The sequence below is a fragment of the Oncorhynchus gorbuscha genome, linkage group LG07 (assembly GCF_021184085.1).
Source record: "Oncorhynchus gorbuscha isolate QuinsamMale2020 ecotype Even-year linkage group LG07, OgorEven_v1.0, whole genome shotgun sequence".
NCBI classification, from domain to species: domain Eukaryota; kingdom Metazoa; phylum Chordata; class Actinopteri; order Salmoniformes; family Salmonidae; genus Oncorhynchus; species Oncorhynchus gorbuscha.
In genome coordinates, this window is record NC_060179.1 from 35,589,918 (window position 1) to 35,611,126 (window position 21,209).

The 21,209-nt window shown below is 46.9% G+C and overlaps 1 pseudogene; it reads left to right on the forward strand.

The window, feature by feature from the left end:
* LOC124038987 overlaps positions 1–21,209 on the forward strand; it is a 180,483-nt pseudogene that overhangs the window by 92,648 nt on the left and 66,626 nt on the right.

The following is a 21,209-nucleotide window of genomic DNA, read 5'->3' on the forward strand; positions in this document are numbered from 1 at the left end:
CACCCGCTCTAGATGTCTGACTGCCAAAAAAATGTAATGATTCTACATGTAAATTGGTGCGTTGTCTGTTCGCAAAAAAACATTGATGTGCTAGGTACTCTCAGTGAACAAATTCTTTTGATGTGTTTGGACCCTTAGAAGTATCTACAGACTGATCTGCTCACTCAGTTGCAGGTTGTTTAGGTTTCTGTTGTGCTTATTCTACTGGTTGTTGGTTTGCTAGATAGTTTGCTGGGTAGTCCTATGCAATAAGAATCCTAATAGTTGTCAAAAATCCAAGGTTGTAGGTTTAAAGTTTTGGATAAATGGTTGTGTTGTAGAAGGTAGTTTTATGTGTGAGTCCTTGTAAAACAATCCAGGTTTATCCAACTCTAATTCAGGTTTGAGGTTATTCAGGGGCTCATGTGCCCCCAATTTACCCCTCCCCCCTCTCTCTCTATCTCTAGCTCTCTCTCTATTTCCCTCATACCCCTCTCTCGTCCTCTCATTGAGTCTTCCTTCCTCTACAAAACATTCCCAGTTTAGAGTAACAGGCCGAGGGCACGCTGGCTGTCATTTCATCCTGTTTTACACACATTTCCTGTAAAACAGATACATTATCAGAGAGCAGCTCCCACTGTAAAATGTATGTAGTTCTGTCCTTGAGTTGTTCTTGTCTAATAATGTGCTGTATTATGTCATTCTGTATTATGTTTTGTGTGGACCCCAAGGAGAGTAGCTGCTGCTTTTGCAACTGCTAATTCTAATAAAATACCAAATACCAAATAGCCACACACACTCACTCACTCACTCACTCACTCACTCACTCACTCACTCACTCACTCACTCACTCACTCACTCACTCACTCACAGACTCCATCACTCACTCACTCACTCAATCACTCAGACTCCATCACTCACTCACTCACTCACTCACTCACTCACTCACTCACTCACTCACTCACTCACTCAGTCAGTCACTCACTCACAGACTCTCTCACTCACTCACACACACACAGACTCACTCACACACACACACTCAGACACACACACACACACACACACACACACACACACACACACACACACACACACACACACACACACACACACACACACACACACACACACACACACACACACACACACACACACACACACACACACACCCCATCACTCACACAGACTAACTCACCACAGACAACACTGCTACTCCTACTGCTCTCTCTTCGTCCGCCCACGTGTTCTCGCACACCCCGAGAGCTTCTGGTCAGCGGGGTGGTGGCACCGGGGTCCTCATCTCTCCCAAGTGGTCATTCTCTCTTTCTCCCCTTACCCATCTGTCTATCGCCTCCTTTGAATTCCATGCTGTCACAGTTACCAGCCCTTTCAAGCTTAACATCCTTATCATTTATCGCCCTCCAGGTTCCCTCGGAGAGTTCATCAATGAGCTTGATGCCTTGATAAGCTCCTTTCCTGAGGACGGCTCACCTCTCACAGTTCTGGGCGACTTTAACCTCCCCACGTCTACCTTTGACTCATTCCTCTCTGCCTCCTTCTTTCCACTCCTCTCCTCTTTTGACCTCACCCTCTCACCCTCCCCCCCTACTCACAAGGCAGGCAATACGCTCGACCTCCTCTTTACTAGATGCTGTTCTTCCACTAACCTCATTGCAACTCCCCTCCAAGTCTCCGACCACTACCTTGTATCCTTTTCCCTCTCGCTCTCATCCAACACCTCCCACACTGCCCCTACTCTGATGGTATCGCGCCGTCCCAACCTTCGCTCTCTCTCCCCCGCTACTCTCTCCTCTTCCATCCTATCATCTCTTCCCTCTGCTCAAACCTTCTCCAACCTATCTCCTGCTTCTGCCTCCTCAACCCTCCTCTCCTCCCTTTCTGCATCCTTTGACTCTCTATGTCCCCTATCCTCCATGCCGGCTCGGTCCTCCCCTCCCGCTCCGTGGCTCGACGACTCATTGCGAGCTCACAGAACAGGGCTCCGGGCAGCCGAGCGGAAATGGAGGAAAACTCGCCTCCCTGCGGACCTGGCATCCTTTCACTTCCTCCTCTCTACATTTTCCTCCTCTGTCTCTGCTGCTAAAGCCACTTTCTACCACTCTAAATTCCAAGCATCCGCCTCTAACCCTAGGAAGCTCTTTGCCACCTTCTCCTCCCTCCTGAATCCTCCTTCCCCCCCCCCCTCCTCCCTCTCTGCAGATGACTTCGTCAACCATTTTGAAAAGAAGGTCGACGACATCCGATCCTCGTTTGCTAAGTCAAACGACACCGCTGGTTCTGCTCACACTGCCCTACCCTGTGCTCTGACCTCTTTCTCCCCTCTCTCTCCAGATGAAATCTCGCGTCTTGTGACGGCCGGCAGCCCAACAACCTGCCCGCTTGACCCTATCCCCTCCTCTCTTCTCCAGACCATTTCCGGAGACCTTCTCCCTTACCTCACCTCGCTCATCAACTCATCCCTGACCGCTGGCTACGTCCCTTCCGTCTTCAAGAGAGCGAGAGTTGCACCCCTTCTGAAAAAACCTACACTCGATCCCTCCGATGTCAACAACTACAGACCAGTATCCCTTCTTTCTTTTCTCTCCAAAACTCTTGAACGTGCCGTCCTTGGCCAGCTATCTCTCTCTGAATGACCTTCTTGATCCAAATCAGTCAGGTTTCAAGACTAGTCATTCAACTGAGACTGCTCTTCTCTGTATCACGGAGGCGCTCCGCACTGCTAAAGCTAACTCTCTCTCCTCTGCTCTCATCCTTCTAGACCTATCGGCTGCCTTCGATACTGTGAACCATCAGATCCTCCTCTCCACCCTCTCCGAGTTGGGCATCTCCGGCGCGGCCCACGCTTGGATTGCGTCCTACCTGACAGGTCGCTCCTACCAGGTGGCGTGGCGAGAATCTGTCTCCTCACCACGCGCTCTCACCACTGGTGTCCCCAGGGCTCTGTTCTAGGCCCTCTCCTATTCTCGCTATACACCAAGTCACTTGGCTCTGTCATAACCTCACATGGTCTCTCCTATCATTGCTATGCAGACGACACACAATTAATCTTCTCCTTTCCCCCTTCTGATGACCAGGTGGCGAATCGCATCTCTGCATGTCTGGCAGACATATCAGTGTGGATGACGGATCACCACCTCAAGCTGAACCTCGGCAAGACGGAGCTGCTCTTCCTCCCGGGGAAGGACTGCCCGTTCCATGATCTCGCCATCACGGTTGACAACTCCATTGTGTCCTCCTCCCAGAGCGCTAAGAACCTTGGCGTGATCCTGGACAACACCCTGTCGTTCTCAACTAACATCAAGGCGGTGGCCCGTTCCTGTAGGTTCATGCTCTACAACATCCGCAGAGTACGACCCTGTCTCACACAGGAAGCAGCGCAGGTCCTAATCCAGGCACTTGTCATCTCCCATCTGGATTACTGCAACTCGCTGTTGGCTGGGCTCCCTGCCTGTGCCATTAAACCCCTACAACTCATCCAGAACGCCGCAGCCCGTCTGGTGTTCAACCTTCCCAAGTTCTCTCACATCACCCCGCTCCTCCGCTCTCTCCACTGGCTTTCAGTTGAAGCTCGCATCCCCTACAAGACCATGGTGCTTGCCTACGGAGCTGTGAGGGGAACGGCACCTCAGTACCTCCAGGCTCTGATCAGGCCCTACACCCAAACAAGGGCACTGCGTTCATCCACCTCTGGCCTGCTCGCCTCCCTACCACTGAGGAAGTACAGTTCCCACTCAGCCCAGTCAAAACTGTTCGCTGCTCTGGCCCCCCAATGGTGGAACAAACTCCCTCACGACGCCAGGACAGCGGAGTCAATCACCACCTTCCGGAGACACCTGAAACCCCACCTCTTTAAGGAATACCTAGGATAGGATAAGTAATCCTTCTCACCCCCCCCTTTAAGATTTAGATGCACTATTGTAAAGTGACTGTTCCACTGGATGTCATAAGGTGAATGCACCAATTTGTAAGTCGCTCTGGATAAGAGCGTCTGCTAAATGACTTAAATGTAATGTAAATGTAACTCACATTCTCACTCACTCAGACTCATCACTCCATCACTCACATAGGCTCACTCACACAAACTCACTCACTCACTCACTCACTCCATCACTCACTTACACAGACTCACTCACTCAAACTCACACACTCACTCAAACTCACTCACTCACGCAGACTCTCTCACTCACGCAGACTCTCTCACTCACTCACACACACACACACACACACACACACACACACACACACACACACACACACACACACACACACACACACACACACACACACACACACACACACACACACACACACACACACACACACACACACACACACACACACACACACACACACACACACACACACACACACACACACAGACCTCATTCATTCACTCACTCACTCAGACTCCATCACTTACTTACACTGTTCACTCACTCACTCACTCACTCACTCACTCACTCACTCACTCACTCACTCACTCACTCACTCACTCACTCACTCACTCACTCACTCACTCAGGCTCACACACTCAGGCTCACACACTCAGGATCACACACACATACACACTCACTCACACAGTCTCACTCACTCACTCACTCACTCACTCACTCACTCACTCACTCACTCACTCACTCACTCACTCACTCACTCACTCACTCACTCAGGCTCACACACTCAGGCTCACACACTCAGGATCACACACACATACACACTCACTCACACAGTCTCACTCACTCACTCACACACACACACACACACACACACACACACACACACACACACACACACACACACACACACACACACACACACACACACACACACACACACACACACACACACACACACACACACACACACACACACACACACACACTCAAACATCCCTGAGAACAAGTTGCTTTTCTTCTTTAGATGTGTCTTCCATTTTGGAACTTATTATTTTTCTGCATATCTCTGATCTTTCCTGTGCCTTCTCTTATTCACATAGAATTCGGATGTCTTTCTCGGCTCTTTAATTAGTCCTTTTTTTAAGAAGAGAGATGAAATCTGACATGCATCTACATCTATATTTGAAGAGCGAAGCCAAGAGTGGATGGTTTTAAGTGGTTGTTGGATGTGTTTCGTGACCCTTGTTGTATTTGTTTATGTGCCGAGGTGACCTTTAAACCCTGGCTATGCAGGAAGCAATCGGAAGCGGCAGATAATCTCCTACTTTGCATAGACCGACTGACTCTCCTGTCTCACTGTGGTACAAACGCACGCACCCACATGCAATGTCTATATCTGCTTGCCCTGAAGCAGGGCCACTCTTTGGCGGGGAGTGAGGAAGGGAGAGGAGGGAAAGAATGGAGGGAGGAAGGGAGAGAGAGAGGTGGAAAGGCAAAGCGGCATCTGTAATGCAAATGGACGCCTGCAACCCTGCATTATTCAAAGTGTTCAATGGAAAATTGAGCTGTTTTGATCTCTTGTCATTAAACTTCCTGGCAGAGTGTTCCATTCTCATTTGGGTTATTTTGGCCCAGTTCGCCCAGTTCACATTCTCCTGTGTCTTGGTTTTCTCTCATTTCTCTCTCTTTACCTCTTGTAATGTAAACAAAATACTTTCTTACCTTTTCAATGGGGCTGCCGCAAGCTTTCTCTCCCCCTCCCTCCATCCTCCACTCCTCTCTATGAGGTCATGACTGATAAGCCCTCTCGTCTTCTTTCCTTCCTTCCATCCTATTGAACCGCTTGAAAAGAGGAAAGAATTGAAAAAGAAGAAGAAAAGAGCTACGTTCTGTTTTATGGCCCTAATTTCCTTGTGTATTTGATCTGTGGATTATAGTGTGCCAGCAGCCACCAGGCACTGCCATGATGCAGATGGTGGATCATTATGAGTTTCTCTCCCTCACTCTCTCTCTGTCTCTCTCTCTCTCTCTCTCTCTCTCTCTCTCTCTCTCTCTCTCTCTCTCTGTTCAGCCTCAACGCTCTTCAATCTCAACACTCTTCCTATTAAGAGAGCAGAGAAGAGGATTATGTTTCACTCGTCTGAATGTCAGATTTGCACAATGCAGAGACGGTGAATTTATTGAGCGAGCACAGCTCCATTGTTAATTGCTGTGGATGGTAGCAATGGAGGGATAGTTATCTTTGTTCGGTTCCTCTCTCTCACTCTCTCTGTTTTTTTCCACTGTTTTTCTCTCACCCTTTTTTCTCTTGTTTTTCTTCTCTCACCCTCTCTCTCCTTTGTTTCCCTCAACCCCTTTTAGTTTGGAATAGTTAAGATGTTTGATGTGGGAATGCAATCAGCGGTCTTGGTGCGTCGACGACAAAAGTTCCATTTATTTTCTTGTTCCGTTTATTTTGTCATTAATGCGCCTGCACAGTTTTGCATGTCGTTTGGTTGGGCTGCCGGGCCGGAGCAAAGAGAGAGAGAGGAGGAGAGAGGGAGAAACTGCTTTATTTCTATTTGATGGATTAGAGCCTGAGCTTTTTTGAATAATTCATTTGAAGTTATTAATGTGACTGTCGGATATTTTGAGCTCCGGACCCTGTTTATCAGAAGGGCGTCTCAGTATTTCAATGTTTTTCCCTAAAGAGAACTGTAGCGTGCAGCTGCACAGAAGCATGCCTGCCTATACAGGCGCTCTGGATAAGAGCCACTGCTAAATTACTAATGTAAATGTAGCACCTGCCTTTCCCTAAATCTGACACAAAGACAACAGGCATATTATAGTCGTTAATGACACGAATAGCCCTGACCTGGATCACAAATTGCACCAAATTCCCTTTATAGTGCATTGCTTTTGAACAGAGCTTTATGGGTCCTGGTCAAAGGTAGTGCACTTTAAAGGGAATAGGGTGCCATTTTTTTTATGCAAAATAAACCTATGTGTTCTGGCTTCAGTAACGTCCTGGGTATAAATCTGAAACTGTACAGATGCTGTATGGGTTGTTCTGGCCAGGTCATGACGTAAGTCAAGGTTACTTACTGACTCGGGGGGAGGGGCGGCTCCTGAGGACATGATATGCATCTGCTGCCTGGGTCTCCGATTGTGGCCGCATCCCAAATAACATTCTAATTCCTACATAGTGTACTACTTTTGACAAAAGTTTCTCTCTCTGTGTCTCTATCTCTGTGTTTATGTCTGTATCTCTCTCTCTTTCAGGTGGCAGGTATTGTAAGTTGTAGAAGGCAGCAGCCAGGCTGGTTAGCTTGACGATGGATGGCCTGACTTGACTGGCTCCATCTAATGATCACTGCATGTTGTGCGATTGGTCAGACCGCTGCAGGGTAATCTTTCCACGGACAGAATTCTTGTCAAAGTGCTCTCTCTCTAGCTCTCGCGCTCTCTCTGAGTCTATTTCCATCCCTCTCTAAAATTATCTTAATTTTCATCTACTGGCTCTTTGATTGACACCGAAGGTGTTACTTTGAGATGTTTTAATACATTTTTCCTTCCCCTTGAGGTTCCCACTCCCCGATTCTTGGGAAAGTTTGAGAAATGCAATAAGAGGCAAAACTCTTTGAATCGTCAACCTTCCGTCCATAACTTCGACTTTCTGTAACTTCCAGGGAGTCAGTATCAGTGATGGATCACCGAAACCACAGGAAAAGCCCTTAGCTCTTGAAATGTAGCCTATATTGTATTGTACAGTCAATATCAATAAGAAATATACCTGTAGAGAGAGAAAGCAGCCAGGGGTGTGTTTCTCCTCATAGCTGCCTTATAATCTTCAGAGGAAACATCTGCTGTGTTGGAGCATCCAGAGCTGTGGTCAAGCCACTAATCTGGAAGTGGGAGGATATCCTTTAGACGCGGTGGATCTCAACTCTCCTCGCGGACCCCCAGGCTTTTCACAGTTTCCTTGTAGCCCTGACTTACCACACCGGACTCACTAACCAAGGGCTAGATGATTTGTTGAAAAGTTGAATCGGGTGTACAGCTCTGGAATAGATCAAATGGATCAAATGCATGGCGTTTAACGTGTTGAAGAACCATCTTCTGTGTAGGAGCATCTCCAAAGTTGTGGTCGAATCATGGTCAAACCACCAATCTCAGCACAAATATAGGAGTGGGAAGGTGTCCTTTAGAGGAACCTCTTTGGTCCCCTTGCAGTGAGGGTCTAGTGGGCACGCATACACGGAAACACTCACGCTGTCATGGCAAGATTAGAGGTCTCGACCTCCGAGGCAGCTGGAAGGGGTTTCATCACAGATAAGATGCTTTGTGTGTGTGTGTGTGTGTGTGTGTGTGTGTGTGTGTGTGTGTGTGTGTGTGTGTGTGTGTGTGTGTGTGTGTGTGTGTGTGTGTGTGTGTGTGTGTGTGTGTGTGTGTGTGTGTGTGTGTGTGTGTGTGTGTGTGTGTGTGTGTGTGTGTGTGTGTGTGTGTGTGAGGCAATGGGCCTGTTAGCCATCTGAAAGCTGTTTCCTTTCCTGAAGGATGAATCTAACATATCTGCGTTTGATGTCGTTTATAAAGACACTTTGAGCAAAACCACACATCACAACCATCTCCAAATGAGCTCATTTGCGCACATCAAAGACGCGCTGCACAATCGTATTTTCAATTATGCCAGGTTTTTATTGCTTTTTCTAAATTGAATGAACCATTCTTAGGTGATGTGGGACGAAGTTGTAGGCAACTTAACAGAAGAAGATTGCAACACATCAATGTTAATAAAAGCCCTAACGAACAAGAACAACTTTTGTCGAGAGTAAATGATTGGTGTTCTCAAACACTGGTTTGTGTGCCGAAGCAGCTCCTTCAGTACACCGGAGAGAGAGACACAGAGGGAGAGACAGAAAGAGAACAATGAAGAAGGAGAGTGAGATGTGGGGATAAAAGAGAGAGGTGGATATAGAGATGGAGGGAGAGAGAGGTATTATTACAACACAGCAGATGCACTTGCTGCGTGCTGTGACAGAAAACAATTTGTTTTTTTTTGTTTGTCTCCTTGTTTATGTGTATGTTTCCTCTCAAGTGTGTATCTTTTGAACATTTTAAAACATTGTACACTGTCTCCCCGTGTGTGTGTGTGTGTGTGTGTGTGTGTGTGTGTGTGTGCAGCTCGTATGAGAGTTGTGATTGTGTGTGTGTGTGTGTGTACAGGCGCATTTGTGTGTTCGGCGTTCATATGAGAGGTGTTTGCACAGCACATCTAAGTCATGTTGTTTATGTGACCTTGGTTAGTTTCATCTCCTGTCACTGTGGTGATGAAGCCATGCCATTTCTCCTTGCCTCCTACTGCACTCTGTGACAGAGGGGGCTGACGCGCACTCACACACAGAGGTGGGACACACATACATCCAGTGGTCATTTTAACATGAAAAGCTATGCAAAAAAAAAAAAGAAACTTTTAATAAAGCAATTATAACAAATTCTGCAGAGTTCAATTAATGTCAACTTTTCCATCTGGAAAGTGGTTGTCAAACAGTGATTGCTCAACTTTGAACGAAGGAAATGTTGTATTAAAAAGCACACGTGATTTGTCATCCCTCCCGAGGAGTGTGTGTATGCCTAGCCAACATCGTTCCTAAACCAAACATATATTTTCCCTATCTGAGTATTCTATATTTTTCATTAATCTCATCCTACCTTCTCTATTTTTTCCCTCCCTTTATTCTGTCTCTCCTTTAGTTTATTTGATTTGGAGGGCGGTGTAGAGGAACCACAGCAGCTGTTTAGGAGGCTGCTTTTCAATGGAGAGGTACAATCACTTAATCACTAAATGACTAATACTGTCTAATGCAGTGTTCCTACTTCCTCCCCCTTGTGTGTGAGAAACGTTTGTACGATGTGTGTGTTGGCACGTGTGTGTGTGTGTGTGTGTGTGTGTGTGTGTGTGTGTGTGTGTGTGTGTGTGTGTGTGTGTGTGTGTGTGTGTGTGTGTGTGTGTGTGTGTGTGTGTGTGTGTGTGTGTGTGTGTGTGTGTGTGTGTGTGTGTGTGTGTGTGTGTGTGTGTGCGCACCTGAGTTCTACTTTCGTAGTGTGGATTGATTCAACGTCCTTGGTTCTGTCTATGACTTCCCTCTGGCCATGCAGCTTAACGACAGTCTATTGAGTTTGTGTGTGATGCAGGGTCTGTGTTTTTACAGAGTGTGTGCGTGTCAGGGTTTCCATCAGGAAAACGTGGAGCTGGACATTTGACCGGCAGCATTTTAATTTGGACACATATTCATTGGTTGGGAAACATAGTCATTGGTTGGACACATATTCATTGGTTGGACACATATTCATTGGTTGCATAACCAGATTAGGGTGTCTACCACAGTTCTCAGAATGACAGAAATCACATTTAGTTTATGGGAGTTCTGTCTTAACAGAACATGCAATGGCGTGCATCATTCTTACTGAATTTCAAGGAGCAATTTGAAGATGGAATAAATAGGTGGCACGCCCACAAGGCTAGGGCAAACTGTCCCTAAAGTAAATAGAATTAAATTCCCAAAATTGTATAGCCTAAATGGCATATATAATTAGAATACCCCTGTCTATACAGAAAAAAATGAAAACCATTCAAAATAGGCTACAATACCAGAAAACATAATTTGGCCACAGTCGATTATTAGCTTCTTTAAAAAAAAAGAATCATAGATCCCAAATTCAATACAACCGCTAAGCCTAGGCGACATCCAAAAAACGTTAAAAAGCAATGAGGCATGCAACAGATCAGATGTTGAAAACTATTAGTTGTTCAGCAACTAATAGGCTACGCGCAACTGGCCGTTCCTGTCATGCAGGTGAAAGAGGACCCAAACGCGACTTAACAGAAACAGAGTTTATTAATGTTCAAAACGGAATAACAGAAATCCTCTAGATTGTAGAGGGGAAAACAACTGGAGAAGCGGCCACAGACTGCAGGTCGCTTCGGGTAGGCGCAGGCCGTAGTCGACTGAGACACCTGCTCACACGCAGCGTCTGATGAAGGCACAAAACACGACAGGACAGGGTGATACACAATCACGGCGAAAACACGACAGGACAGGGCGAAACGCAATCACAGCATGGTGAATACAATACAAGGAACCGACGGAACAGGAACGGATCACAAAGGAATAAATAGGGACTCTAATCAGGGAAAGGATCGGGAACAGGTGTGGGAAGACTAAATGATGATTAGGGGAATAGGAACAGCTGGGAGCAGGAACGGAACGACAGAGAGAAGAGAGAGCGAGAGAGTGAGAGAGGGAGGGGGAGAGAGAGGGATAGAACCAAACAAGACCAGCAGAGGGAAACGAATAGCATGGGGAGCACAGGGACAAGACATGACAATAAATGACAAACATGACAGTACCCCCCACTCACCGAGCGCCTCCTGGCGCACTCGAGGAGGAATCCTGGCGGCAACGGAGGAAATCATCGATGAGCGAACGGTCCAGCACGTCCCGAGACGGAACCCAACTCCTCTCCTCAGGACCGTAACCCTCCCAATCCACTAGGTATTGGTGACCCCGTCCCGAGAACGCATGTCCATAATCTTATGTACCTTGTAAATAGGTGCGCTCTCGACAAGGACGGGAGGGGGAGGGAAGACGAACGGGGGTGCGAAGAAAGGGCTTAACACAGGAGACATGGAAGACAGGATGGACGCGACGAAGATGTCGCGGAAGAAGCAGTCGCACAGCGACAGGATTGACGACCTGGGAGACACGGAACGGACCAATGAACCGCGGAGTCAACTTACGAGAAGCTGTCGTAAGAGGAAGGTTGCGAGTGGAAAGCCACACTCTCTGGCCGCAACAATACCTTGGACTCTTAATCCTGCGTTTATTGGCGGCTCTCACCGTCTGTGCCCTGTAACGGCAAAGTGCAGACCTCACCCTCCTCCAGGTGCGCTCACAACGTTGGACAAACGCTTGAGCGGAGGGAACGCTGGACTCGGCAAGCTGGGATGAGAACAGAGGAGGCTGGTAACCCAGACTACTCTGAAACGGAGATAACCCGGTAGCAGACGAAGGAAGCGAATTGTGAGCGTATTCTGCCCAGGGAGCTGTTCTGCCCAAGACGCAGGGTTTCTGAAAGAAAGGCTGCGTAGTATGCGACCAATCGTCTGATTGGCCCTCTCTGCTTGACCGTTAGACTGGGGATGAAACCCGGAAGAGAGACTGACGGACGCACCAATCAAACGACAGAACTCCCTCCAAAACTGTGACGTGAATTGCGGGCCTCTGTCTGAAACGGCGTCTAACGGGAGGCCATGAATTCTGAATACATTCTCAATAATGATTTGTGCCGTCTCCTTAGCGGAAGGAAGTTTAGCGAGGGGAATGAAATGTGCCGCCTTAGAGAACCTATCGACAACCGTCAGAATCACAGTCTTCCCCGCAGACAAAGGCAGACCGGTAATGAAGTCTAAGGCAATGTGAGACCATGGTCGAGAAGGAATGGGGAGCGGTCTGAGACGACCGGCAGGAGGAGAGTTACCCGACTTAGTCTGCGCGCAGTCCGAACAAGCAGCCACGAAACGGCGCGTGTCACGCTCCTGAGTCGGCCACCAAAAGCGCTGGCGAAGCGCTGGCGAATAGACGCAAGAGTGCCTCGAACACCGGGATGACCAGCTAACCACTGTCGCCATTCGCCTAGGGCTAAGCGGATGGCGAGCAGTTCACGGTTACCCACATCATAGTTGCGCTCAGATGGCGACAGGCGATGAGAAAAATAAGCGCAAGGATGAACCTTATCGTCAGACTGGAAGCGCTGGGATAGGATGGCTCCCACGCCTACCTCTGAAGCGTCAACCTCGACAATGAATTGTCTAGTGACGTCAGGAGTAACGAGGATAGGAGCGGACGTAAAACGTTCTTTTAGAAGATCAAAAGCTCCCTGGGCGGAACCGGACCACTTAAAACACGTCTTAACAGAAGTAAGAGCTGTGAGAGGGGCAGCAACTTGACCGAAATTACGAATGAAACGCCGATAGAAATTAGCGAAACCTAAAAAGCGCTGCAACTCGACACGTGACCTTGGAACGGGCCAATCACTGACAGTTGGACCTTAGCGGAATCCATCTGAATGCCTTCAGCGGAAATAACGGAACCGAGAAAAGTAACGGAGGAGACATGAAAAGAGCACTTCTCAGCCTTTACGTAGAGACAATTCTCTAAAAGGCGCTGTAGAACACGTCGAACGTGCTGAACATGAATCTCGAGTGACGGAGAAAAAATCAGGATATCGTCAAGATAGACAAAAACAAAAATGTTCAGCATGTCTCTCAGAACATCATTAACTAATGCCTGAAAAACAGCTGGCGCATTGGCGAGACCGAACGGCAGAACCCGGTACTCAAAATGCCCTAACGGAGTGTTAAACGCCGTTTTCCACTGTCCCCCTCTCTGATGCGCACGAGATGGTAAGCGTTACGAAGGTCCAACTTAGTAAAGCACCTGGCTCCCTGCAGAATCTCGAAGGCTGATGACATAAGGGGAAGCGGATAACGATTCTTAACCGTTATGTCATTCAGCCCTCGATAATCCACGCAGGGGGCGCAGAGTACCGTCCTTCTTTTTAACAAAAAGAACCCCGCCCCGGCCGGAGAAGAAGAAGGCACAACGGTACCGGCGTCAAGAGACACAGACAAATAATCCTCGAGAGCCTTACGTTCGGGAGCCGACAGAGAGTATAGTCTACCTCGAGGAGGAGTGGTCCCCGGAAGGAGATCAATACTACAATCATACGACCGGTGAGGAGGAAGGGAGTTGGCTCGGGACCGACTGAAGACCGTGCGCAGATCATGATATTCCTCCGGCACTCCTGTCAAATCGCCAGGTTCCTCCTGAGAAGTAGGAACAGAAGAAACGGGAGGGATGGCAGACATTAAACACTTCACATGACAAGAAACGTTCCAGGATAGGATAGAATTACTAGACCAATTAATAGAAGGATTATGACATACTAGCCAGGGATGACCCAAAACAACAGGTGTAAACGGTGAATGGAAAATCAAAAAAGAAATAGTCTCACTGTGGTTACCAGATACTGTGAGAGTTAAAGGTAGTGTCTCAAATTTGATACTGGGAAGATGACTACCATCTAAGGCAAACATGGGCGTAGGCCTGTCTAACGGTCTGAAAGGAATGTTATGTTTCCGAACCCATGCTTCGTCCATGAAACAACCCTCAGCCCCAGAGTCAATCAAAGCACTGCATGTAGCACCCGAACCGGTCCAGCGTAGATGGACCGACATAGTAGTACAAGATCTAGATGAAGGGACCTGAGTAGTAGCGCTCACCAGTAGCCCTCCGCTTACTGATGGACTCTGGCCTCTTACTGGACATGAATTAACAAAATGTCCAGCAACTCCGCAATAGAGGCACAGGCGGTTGGTGATCCTCCGTTCCCTCTCCTTATTCGAGATGCGAATCCCTCCCAGCTGCATGGGCTCAGTCTCAAAGCCAGAGGAGGGAGATGGTTGCGATGCGGAGCAGGGAAACACCGTTGATGCGAGCTCTCCTCCACGAGCCCGGTGACGAAGATCTACCCGTCGTTCTATGCGGATGGCGAGGGCAATCAAAGAATCCACATCTGATGGAACCTCCCGGGAGAGAATCTCATCCTTAACCACTGCGTGGAGTCCCTAGCGAGCAGCGCCGGCTCGTTCCACTCACTAGAGGCAGCAAGAGTGCGAAACTCAATGGAATAATCCGTTATGGACCGTTCACCTTGGCATAAGGAAGCCAGGGCCCTAGAAGCCTCCCCACCAAAAACTGAACGGTCAAAAACCCGAATCATCTCCTCTTTAAAGTTCTGGAATCTGTTAGAGCAATCAGCCCTTGCCTCCCAGATAGCTGTGCCCCATTCTCGAGCCCGGCCAGTAAGGAGTGAAATGACGTAAGCAACCCGAGCTCTCTCTCTAGAGTATGTGTGGGGTTGGAGAGAGAACACAATCTCACACTGCGTGAGAAAGGAGCGGCACTCAGTGGGCTGCCGGAGTAGCAAGGTGGGTTATTAACCCTGGGTTCTGGAGGCTCGGCAGGCCAGGGAGTAACAGGTGGCACGAGACGTAGACTCTGGAACTGTCCAGAGAGGTCGGAAACCTGAGCGGCCAGGTTCTCCACGGCATGGCGAGCAGCAGACAATTCCTGCTCGTGTCTGCCGAGCATGGCTCCTTGGATCTCGACGGCAGTGTAACGAGCGTCTGAAGTCGCTGGGTCCATTCCTTGGTCGGTTCCTTCTGTCATGCAGGTGAAAGAGGACCCAAACGCGACTTAACAGAAACAGAGTTTATTAATGTTCAAAACGGAATAACAGAAATCCTCTAGATTGTAGAGGGAAAACAACTGGAGAAGCGGCCACAGACTGCAGGTCGCCGGGTAGGCGCAGGCCGTAGTCGACTGAGACACCTGCTCACACGCAGCGTCTGATGAAGGCACAAAACACGACAGGACAGGGTGATACACAATCACGGCGAAAACACGACAGGACAGGCGAAACGCAATCACAGCATGGTGAATACAATACAAGGAACCGACGGAACAGGAACGGATCACAAAGGAATAAATAGGGACTCTAATCAGGGGAAAGGATCGGGAACAGGTGTGGGAAGACTAAATGATGATTAGGGGAATAGGAACAGCTGGGAGCAGGAACGGAACGACAGAGAGAAGAGAGAGCGAGAGAGTGAGAGAGGGAGGGGGAGAGAGAGGGATAGAACCAAACAAGACCAGCAGAGGGAAACGAATAGCATGGGGAGCACAGGGACAAGACATGACAATAAATGACAAACATGACAGTTCCATTCAATTAGCAGGAAAACACCAAATCTCCTGTTACATAAAAATCCAATCTAAATAGGCTAGCATGGGTTGCTAATATGACTAGGATTGTGCCTTTGGCTACTGGAGGATGAAAGAAAGTTGATTTAAAAACAAATAGAACATGAGAGAAAAACGCTACTAGTTTCAATGTCATATGGAAGTCTTTATTAAACAATATTAAGTTGGTTGGATATTTGCTAGGCAACTTTGAAGTTAGGGGAAAGGGGGTACCTAGTAAGTTGTCCAACTGAATGTATTCAACTGAAATATATTTTCCGTATTTAACCCAATCCCTCTGAATCAGAGAGGTGCGGGGGGCTGCCTTAATGGACATCCATATCTTCAGCGCCCAGTGGGTTAACTGCCTTGCTCAGTGGCAGAACGACAGATTTCCACCTTGTCAACTTGGGGATTCAATCCAGCAACCTTTTGGTTTCTGGCCCAACGCTCTAACCACTAGGCTACCTGCTGGTTACTGGCCCAACGCTCTAACCACTAGGCTACCTGCTGGTTACTGGCCCAATGCTCTAACCATTAGGCTACCTGCTGGTTACTGGCCCAACGCTCTAACCACTAGGCTACCTGCTGGTTACTGGCCCAACGCTCTAACCACTAGGCTACCTGCTGGTTACTGGCCCAACGCTCTAACCACTAGGCTACCTGCCGCCATGGAGTGACGCACTTCATGTTCAGGTTTCAAACAATTAAGTATATGTTTTCAAAATGCATACTGCCTCGAGCTGATAGCAAAGTGGTGTGTGATGCGCTGAAGTCTGCATGCGATTGCCTTTAGAATTGTTGTGCGATGATTGTGCTTATTAAAGCACGTGTTTCATTCCAACGGCAACAAACAGCTGTATCAGCAGTTCTCGCACTACATTGACAGCTATATTTCAATCAACGAGTAGGCTAAAATCCATTATTTTGCAATGGGATAACATTTCTTCTACTGGACAATTGTGACGGTGCCAATTTTATTTATCAGCTTTGCAATCGTTTTATCGGCCCAAAGCTGGCTAACGGAAACTCTGTTTTTGTGTGTGTGTGTGTTTTTGTGTTTTTGTTTGTATTTGTGTGTGTGTGATGCAGGGGTGTGTGTGTGATGCGGGAGTCTGTGTTTCTACACAGAGAGAGATGCGTGCTGCCGATTTTGTTAGCCCTTTGGCTCAGACCGCTTTGCTCCCTATATGGCCCTAAGGGCCCTGGTAAAAGTAGTACATTATATATGGAATAGGGTTTCATTTGGGATGCAGGGAGTGGAATCAGTGACCAAAGGCTGCCTTTGTACGCAGCCTGTTGTGAGGGTTTCAGCTACAGTAAACAGATACAATAGATGCACCCGAATTTGCTGAATGGTTGTGGATTAAGGCAGTAACTCTGGGTGATAAAAAAATAAGGTGCAAGGGCATCCCGAGTGGCGCAGTGGACTAAGGCAATGCATCACAGTGCTGGCTGTGCCACTAGAGATTCTGGGTTCGAGTCCAGGCTCTGTCTGGGTTAGGGGAGGGTTTGACCAGCAGGGATGTCCTTGTCCCATTGCGCAATAGCGACTCCGGTGACAGGCCGGGCGCAGTACACGCTGACATGCTTGCCAGGTGTACAGTGTTTCCACCCACACATTGCTGTGCTGGCTTCCGGGTTAAGTGGGCATTGTGTGAAGAAGCAGTGCAGCTTGGTTTGGTTGTGTTTCGGAGGATGCGAGGCTCTCGACCTTCGCCTCTCCTGAGTCTGTACGGGTGTTGTGAAATTGGGGAGAAAGAGGTAAAAAAATATATAATACGGTGCGTTATCAAAAGTTTCCACCTAAAACAACAAATGTTACAGAAGATTTAGCAAACAACCAAGCAAAGAAAGGGAGGCGGCTCGACTGCTAAAGCCACAGAAAGGAATTTGGAGTCAAAAATGCACAGAAAGCATAAACACACACACACACACACACACCCTCTCCTAGATTCGTAGACAATAGAAACAAACAGTGCGGAGCCGAGCAGATAAACATCCCTTGGCTATAGCAACAAGACTGCCTGCTGCGCGCTCTGTTTCTCTCTCTTATAGCAATAGTCTAACGACACACACTGTTTCTCTCTCTATAGTCATTATCTAAATGATGACACAGGTGTTGGTTTCACTCGTGTCGGGAGATGAGGACAGGGAAAGATTTCTGAGAGAGAGAGGGAGGAGGTGTAGTAGGGAGTGGGTTTACAAATAAGTGAGGGAGAACTGGAAATGGAATGGAGGGAGGGAGGTAAGGTGTGTAGGAGTGGGTGTATTAATTAGTGTATGTGGGAGGAAGCGAGAGGGTGTAGAAATGAGTAATGATGGAATGTGGGAGGGATATAATGAAGGATAATTTAAATGTGTTGGAGTTTAAAATATCAGTGTCATCACCACCAGCTGAATTCTCCCCATGATGGAACAATAAGATGATGATTTACACGTTGTCAGCCATACCAGTTACAGAAAACTCTGTCTATAACTTAACACTCCCAATTTGTCTTTACACACCACATTACCAAAGTTATAAAAGGGCTGTGTTGCAAATGGCACCCTATTGCCTATGTAGTGCACTAATTTTAAGGGAAACATATACGGTTCTGGGCAAAAGTAATGGACTATGTATGGAATGGTGTGCCATTTGGGATGTGTCAAGCTGAAGGCCTCTCTATTTCTCTCTATGTTCTCTGCCCACTGAGGGATGTCTCTGTTCAGAGTGGTGTTACATTCACACATGGATGCTCATGGGCCTATACACTGTCACTTCCTCACCACTCACCGTCTGTTTCTCTCTCTTTTATTTATCTCCCGCTCTATCTCTCTCATTCCATCCCTCTTTCTCTCCCTATCCCTCTGTTTCTCTGCTGTCAGTTCCATAGTGTGTTATTATGGTCAGAGAACTTCAGTCCCGTACCAGTTGTTTATGACAGACTAAATCAAAATGGATGCTTCTCAAATGGCACCCTATTCCCTACAAAGTGTGCTACTATTGACCAGAGCCCTGTTGACTCTGATCAAAACTAGCACATTACATAGGGCGTATGGTACAATTTGGGACTCAGACAATGTCCCTAGTGGGTTTAAAATGAATCCCTAATTGGTTTAACATTCATGTCTGTTTCACACAGAGACAGTTAAACGTGACAGTTTTTTTTACACAACACCTTGCCTTCCACTAGTTTCTAAATGACTGTACTGTAATTCAATACAGGAAAATCTAACATATCAACTCTCCATAGGGAGCCTGTGAAATATGTAGATGTGAATGTCTTAATGATGTTAGTTTGTTATAGAAATAGCTCAAGGTTATTATGCCATCTTACAGGCGAAGGAAGGGCCTCTCTAGACAGCCTCCACAGTGTGTGAGTGTCTGCGCGATTGTACTATATTGGATATTGTTGAGACGATGCATTCTGCTCCATTCTTAGAAAAAAGGTTATCTGAGCAGTAATCTCCATAATGACGATTGCACTCACTCCCAATATACTAATCCACTACTGCCTATTATCAATCCACCCCGTCCCCGTCCTCGACCATCCTATGAAAACGTTCCAGGGGTTGCCATGACAATAAACGTGGTCGCCACAGCGCTATGTGACTGTCTAACTTTTTGTTGGTTTTGTACAGCAGCAACAGACAGCCCTCACCCACACTGAATGGAACGATGCTGGGATTTTAATAACAGTGTGGAGAGAAGAAAAAAACTAAATAGAGTGGTATCTGAAAAAAACATTCAAATCTAAGCCCTCAGTAAAACAATTCTAGATTTTATATTCAATTCAATGTTCACAAATGCCAATTTTGGTGTCCACTGTAAATGGGTGAAAACCTATGGGCAATGATCAAATTGATTCCCTTGAATGGAATACATAGGCCATGAGACTTCAGCACATTAAAACATCCCTGTGAAATCAATTCATACAATATCACACGTGTATTGTGATTGTGTATTTGTTCCTGTTAGATTTGCACAACCACTCTTTTAGCCTGTTGTACTTGGTTTCTGGACATGGGCTACCAGTAGAGTGTGCTAGGCTTACACAGTGCAAGCAGTCCAATGCTGAACACACACTCACACAGGTAGGAGCTGGTTCTGACAGCCCCACTCCACTACTTCAGCCAGCGAACCGTGCCGAGCCTAGCGAGGGGTAGAAAAGAAATGGCTTCCTAATGCTCATCATCACCACAGCCTCCTCTACCTCAATTGATTTGGTTTTAGATCACTTTATTTTAAGAATGTGAAATGTCAGAATAAAAGCAGAGAATCATTTATTTCAGCTTTTATTTCTTTCACCACATTCCCAGTGGGTCAGAAGTTTACATACACTCAATTAGTATTTGGTAGCATTGCATTAACTCGGGTCAAAACATTTTTTGGTAGCCTTCCACAAGCTTCCCACAATAAGTTGGGTGAATTTTGGCCCATTCCTCCTGACAGAGCTGGTGTAACTGAGTCAGGTTGAAGGCCTCCTTGCATGCGTATGCTTTTTCAGTTCTGCCCTTAAATTTTCTATAGGATTGAGGTCAGGGCTTTGTAATGTACCTGCTTCGTCCAACATCTTCACAAGATCCTTTGCTGTTGTTCTGGGATTGATCTGCACTTTTCACACCAAAGTACATTCATCTCTAGGAGACAGAACATAACTCCTTCCTGAGCGGTATGACGGCTGCGTGGTCCCATGCTGTTTATACTTGCGCACTATTGTTTGTACAGATGAATGTGGTACCTTCAGGCATTTGGAAATTGCTCCCAAGGATGTACCAGGAGGTCTACAATTTTTTTTGATTTTCCCATGATGTCAAGCAAAGAGGTCCTGAGTTTGAAGGTAGGCTTTGAAATACATCCACAGGTACACCACCAATTGTCTCAAATTATGTCAATTAGCCTATCAGAAGCTTCTAAAGACATGACATCATTTTCTGGAATTTTCCAAGCTGTTTAAAGGCACAGTAAACTTCTGACCCACTGGAATTGTGATACGGTGATTTTTAAGATAAATAATCTGTAAACAATTGTTTGAAAAATTACTTGTCATGCACAAAGTAGATTTCCTAACCGACTTGCCAAAACTATAGTTTGTTATCAAGAAATGTGTGAAGTGGTTGAAAAACGAGTTTTAGTGACGCCAACCTAAGTGTATGTAAACGTCTGACTTCAACTGTATCTAGTCGCGTCTAATTGTATTTAAGCGCACTCCCCTCCATCCCTCTCCCTCAATGTTTTTTCTCTCATACTATATTTATATTTCACTTAAGTTTTTTACATGTTTTCATCGAATGTACCAACAGTACTTTCAAAATGTTCCCTGACTTTGTGTTTGTTGAATATGTTGGTTTGCTTTGTTTCTTCAGACACAATCAACATCTCTCTCCAGGGTTGTTGCTATTCTACTCTTCTATTTGAGGGAGTCGTGTGTGAGTGTGTGTGAGAGAGCTTTCGTTTTTTGCTTTTCTTGGCTTTAGTAGGAGCTCT